Below are 6,136 nucleotides of genomic sequence, written 5' to 3' on the forward strand. Positions count from 1 at the left end.
CTCCTCCTCCTCCTCCTCCTCCTCCTCCTCCTCCTCCTCCTCCTCCTTCTTCTTCTTCTTTCTTCTTCTTCAAAAGTTCTTCACTGATTTTGTTTTCCCCTGAGTGATAAACTTTTTAAAATGGGATTGTTTCTCTGAAGCCCTGTAAAGCACCATCCTGGGCTCTATGTGTCTGTTTCTCCTCCAGCTAGAAGCCTCAGCCTTCAATACATGACTGAAAACTTACATGTGTGCTTGCTTTGCCCATTCTTGTCAGCAGTAGAATTTCTGTTCAGGTTTGTCCATGCTTACTTACACTCTTACAAATCTTAAGGACAGATCTGAGGATCATTGAGTTTATGAAACCAAATATATATATATAAAAAAAGATTTTAGTTACCCTCAAATTCTGTGACTCTTCCAGGGGAGACATGAACAAACCACCTCAAAATCTGTTCCACCTAAGTCTAGCTTCATGAACCACTGAGTTTACTGGGGTTACTTATAGGAACATAGACCATTCAAAGGCAACTGCATCACCAAAAGCCCACCCAGCAAGTGTGAAGGAAATCTGCATCCCTGGGAGTCCCTACAGGGCTTTCAGGAAGCCCAGTAGGTGAGTCTTCTGGCTCTGAGTGAAGGCAATGTGGGGGCATGTATAACCTCTCACTGTGAATAGGCAGTGAGACTTGAGAAACCTTGACAGGGACCACCATGAATCTTGTAAATTTCAGATTTCTGGAACCTGTAAGTTTCTTTTACTTCCTGAGCTTCAGGAGTTGCCTCCTCTCTCCAAGAGGGAGTGTTTCAATTCTGTGGAATTTGCTACACTCACTACAAAGCAGTCTTAATGCTTTGAGAACTTACCTTTATTAATTAGGCCTGGCTGGGTAGGTGTTGAGGGTCACCTCATAAAAATGTATAAATACAACTGGTAGTCAAGGTTTGATTCTGTAATTTTAGCACTTGAACGGTGGTGGCAGGGGTATCATGGAGCTAAAGGCTAGCCTGGGCTACATAAGATCCTTTTCAAAAATAAAAATGTATAAGTAACTGGGTGGTGGTGGCGCACGCCTTTAATCCCAGCACTCAGGAGGCAGAGGCAGGCGGATCTCTGAGTTTGCGGCCAGCCTGGTCTACAGAGCAAGTTCCAGAACAGCCAGGACTACACAGAGAAACCCTGTCTCAAAAAAAAAAAAAAGTATAAGTAAAATTACTAAGTGTGGTGATTTGAATAGGTATGGCTCCCAGAGACTCCCGTGTTTGGTTAGGAGATGTGGCCTTGTTGAAGTAGGTGTGGCCTTGTTGGAGAGTATGTCACTGTGGAGGCGGGCCTTGAGGTCTGTGCTCAAGCTACGCCCAGTGTGGCACACATTCTCCTTCTGCTGCCTACAGGTCAAGATCTAGAACTCTCACCTCTGTCTCCAGCACCAAGTCTGCCTGCGTGGTGCCATGCTTCCCACCATGATGCTAATGATAAACCTCTGAAAGTGTAGCCAGCCCCATTTAAATACTATCCTTTATAAGACTTGCCTTGGTCATGGTGCCTGTTCAACAGCAGTAAAACCTTAACTAAGACACTAAGTTTAGGGGCTGGTGAGATGGCTCAACAGGTTACAGCACTTGCCACCTAGTCTCATGACCAGACTTTGATTGTTGGAATCCACATACTGCACGTTGTCACACTTGATACACATGAATAAAAATTAAATTTAAAGACAAGGAAGAACCTGTTTTAGTATTAATATTTAAAGTAACTTGACTATGAGAGTCTTGTAAGTCAACTAGATGTTGGTCTTTAAATACTGTCTTTTAGGCTGGAGAGATGGCTCAGGGATTAAGAGAATTGACTGCTCTTCCAGAGGTCATGAGTTCAATTCCCACCAACCACATGGTGGCTCACAACCATCTGTAATGGGATCTGATACCCTGTTCTGGTGTGTCTGAAGACAGCTACAGTGTGCTCATGTAAATAAAATGAATAAATCTTTAAAAAAATACTGTCTTTTACTAGGAAAGTGTACCTAATCTGTTACAGAAAACTTCGAAAAGACAAAAACCATTTGGGAAGTGATCAATTTACACCCCATCTGTGATCGGGCTGCTAGATATGACTGTCCTCTGAGTCAGACACGTGTCATCCTCAGGAGTTCAGCCATGCCCAGTAGACCAGTTCTAGCTGGGCTTCTTGACTGTCTACATCCCCACCTAGAGGGACAAGGACAGTCATGGGACCCTTACCTGAGTCTGCAGCAACCAGTTGTCTGCAACTCTGCCTTAACTGTACATGGCCTAAGGGAGGAGCCAGAGGCTGTAGGGAGGGAAAGGGCGAGGACAGAGGCCTCCATCTAAGGAGCTATGGGGAAGCCACCAATCCTACTGAGGAGGACTTTCTTTTTTTTTATTTTTTTATTTTTTTTATTTCTTTTTTTTTTTAATTTTTTATTGGATGTTTTAGTTACATTTCATATGTTGTCCCCTTACCCTATCCCTCACCCACCCAAGAACCCCCTATCCCCTCACCCCTCCTCCTTCTTCTCTGTGGATGTAACCTCTATCTACCCCCCCATTCCCACCTCCCCACCCTCAAAATTCCCACCCCCTGGGGCGTCCAGCCTTCATGAGGTCAAGGTTCTCTTCTTCCACCTATGCCCAGCAGGAGGAGGACTTTCAAATGCAGCCTTTTGGTGGGGGGAGCACCCTCGCCCGGCTGAACAACCTCTCATCCGTGCTCAGTCAGGAAGCCCAATAAACCTAGTAGTCTTCCCCAGAGTAAACTTCAGTAGACCTGTGCTTTGCTTTATCTTGGGATCTTAGGAGGAGAGAGATGTTTGTGAGGTCGCCTCCAGAACAGAATTTTAGCAATAGGGGCTCTTACATTTTATCTTCTCCCCAAGACCTGTTCCTATGCAGATCAGGACAACTGATACAGGTAGTAAGTAACTTTTGTGAACTTTTGACATCACCTGGTTAAGCAAGCTGCAATTTCATAAACAATGAAGACAAATCAGAATTCTAAGAGTCAAAGTACTTATCAGACATGAATTGATATTTGAAAAAAAATTATTGAAGAGAATGTGGAGCTGGAGAGATGATACCCCAAGGGGCAGCAGGAGTGTTTGTCTGTCTGCCGATCTGTAATCCAGTCATCTTTGTCTTTTGCTCCCTCTTGAAAGCTGTGTGTGAACTCCATGTAGCTGGAATCCCTTTTGGTCAACAAGGGATAGCTTGTTTTCTGTATAGCTCAATAGCTCACCCACTTGAGACAACTTACAGAAGGAATGATTTATTTGGGGCTTCTTGTTTCAGAGGGTTGAAGACCATGGTGCATTAACAAAGGGAAGGCGGCAGGCATCCATTGAAAGTGCACGTCTTCTGGGGTTTTCTGGGTTAGGACTTTTGTTTTTTTGAGTCAAGGTCTCACTATATAGCCTTGGCTGGCCTGGCATTTGCTGTGTAGATCAGATTGTCTTCATCCAGACCAGCCTGCCTGTGTCTCCCCAAGTGCTGGGATTAAAGGCATGTGCCAACACCACTGGCCTGAGAGCTCTGACATGCCTCCTTCAAAAAAGCCACACCTCTTAATCCTTCCCAAACAATTCAACCGCCGGAAGAATCAAGTATTCTAATGCCTAAGACTTATGGGGAACACCTCGTTCAAACCACACACTCTTTAAAAGGAAACAAAACAAAAACTTACATCTTTTCTTGACTGTCTGTCCTCTATTCTACAAGACACGATGCATATTGTAATTAACTGCGTTTGTAATTAGTGACTCCCATGATCAAAGAATGGGCTGAAGCCCTGACAGGACAGAGGAAAGATGTGTGCCCTTCCCTTCTGAGTATCAGGTTGTAGTTATTTTTATTTAAAATATTGGCATATTTAATAGGCATGCAAGAGTTGGAGCCTGAAGTTGACTGCCAAAGAAAAGGGAGGGAAATCCCACAAAACTTTCTGTTTTACACCTGGTGGACCTTGGAACAAAGAACTCCATCAAGTTCAGGAAGGATGGGGATTTTACACAGGACCCTACAAAACTTCTGCAACTTCCTTCTCTTTTGAACATGGAGAAATCTTTAAGACAGTGTCTATCCCATCTCCCTCAGGCCCAGACTTGAACAATAACCTGTGAGACCATAGAGACGACCTGGAACCCAGCTACTATTTCCCCAGACAAGGATCAGCTAAGCTGTCTCTCAGTGAGGCCAGCGTCAGAGAAGGAACCTGAAGCCTTGAACACCATGCTGGTGTGTACAGAGTTCAGTTTCTGGAGGCAGAAACTGAAGCAAAAGCCACGGAGGAGGCTGCTTGCTGGCTTGCTCCCACGGTTTGCTCAGCCTGCTTCCTTATAGGACTCAGAACCATCAGCCCAGGGGTGGCACTCCCCACTGTGAGCTGGGCCCTCCCATATCAATCATTAATCAAGAAAATGCCCCACAGACACACATAGAAGCCAGTCTGGTAGAAGCACACTCTCAATTAAGATTCTCTCTTCCTAATGGCTCTAGTTTGTGTTAGATTGGCAAAAGAAAAAAAAATCTACACTGAAAATTTATTCATTTGTGTTCCTTAAATTTTTTTGTGACACAAGAAAACTCAGGTGATATGCAAGGGAGCCTGAGTTCACGGCAAGAATCTGAAAGCCCGCCCTTGTGTTTTGTCAGCTTCCTGTCCTATCCACCAGTGACTGACACAGAGGGAAGCCAGCCAGGTGGAAAGCCCGGTCTCTGGGCAAAGCTGCACGGTCAGCTATGGCAGCAGCTGCCTTGGCTCGAATATACTGATGTCCCCTTTAGTGTACAACTATCATCCCCTCCCCCCTTTTTTTCGGGGAACAATTATCCCCTGAAACTGTCTGAGAATAAGTTGATGGCATGAAGATCTTTCCATATGTACATTTTACCTCAAGCATGGCTCCCTGAGAAAGCGCCAGAATTTGGTACATAGGATTGATGAATTGGCCGGGCGGTGGTGGCGCACACCTTTAATCCCAGCACTTAGGAGGCAGAGGCAGGCGGATCTCTGAGTTTGAGAGTTCGAGGCTAGCCTGGTCTATAGAGTGAGTTCCAGGACAGCCAGGGCTACACATAGAAACCCTGTCTTGAAAAAAAAAAAAAAAAGGATTGATGAATTGAAAAAAAAAAAAAAAGGACCTGACTTCCCCTAGGTATGGTAGAGGTGTTTATTATAGATATATGGAGAGTATAGCCAGAAGCAGACACATCTGGAAGAGTCCAGAGTGGTCATGACCCTGAACCATATGGGGAGAGGGGAAAGGGAGATAAAGCACTGTAAGTACAGCAGCCAGGAGGTCACAGGTACAAAAGGAGAGCGGGTAACCAAAATATCTGGATTACATAGGGAAGAACTTCTGGGAGAAGGGTAGCCCAGCCCCTGGGCTGGAGAGTAAGACCTGAGTCTGGTTCCTAGCATGCAAATGATAACAATCACCTGTAATTTTAGTTCCAGTGACTCTTGTGCCCACTTTGGCTTCTGCAGGCACCAGGCACACATGCAGTACACACACAAACATTCAGACAAAACACTCATACACATAAAGTAAAATAAAAACAATAAATCTTTAAACAAAACTCACCAAGGTCTCTCTATTTAGTCCTGGCACTTATATGTAAATCAAGCTGGATTCAAACTCACAGAGAGTTTTCTGTCTTCCCAGTGCTGGGATTAAAGGTGTGTACCACCATACCCAGTAAAAATAAATAAATTCTTTTAAAAGTTCCTATATTTTGGGGCTGGTGAGATGGTGCAGCAGGTAAGAGCATTGACTACTCTTCTGGAAGTCCTGTGTTCAAATCCCAGCAATCACATAGTAGCTCACAACCATCCGTAATGACATCTGATGCCCTCTTATGGGGTGTCTGAAGACAGCTACAGTGTACTTACATATAATAAATAAATACAAAATGCTTTGGGCTGGAGTGATCGGGGCTGGGGCGCAAAAAAAAGTGCCTATATTTGCCTATATTTTAAGAAAGAAAACTTGCACTGTTACTTTAGAAACACTTCCCCCAATTTTCTCTGAATGCACTATTTCCTGTGTTCCACCTAACAAACTTGGAGATCCCAGTATGCTTGTGGGGTTCGTTCTCTCTCTCTCTCTCTCTCTCTCTCTCTCTCTCTCTCTCTCTCTCT

This window comes from Grammomys surdaster, unplaced genomic scaffold (genome assembly GCF_004785775.1).
Source record: "Grammomys surdaster isolate TR1022 unplaced genomic scaffold, NIH_TR_1.0 342, whole genome shotgun sequence".
Taxonomy (NCBI): domain Eukaryota; kingdom Metazoa; phylum Chordata; class Mammalia; order Rodentia; family Muridae; genus Grammomys; species Grammomys surdaster.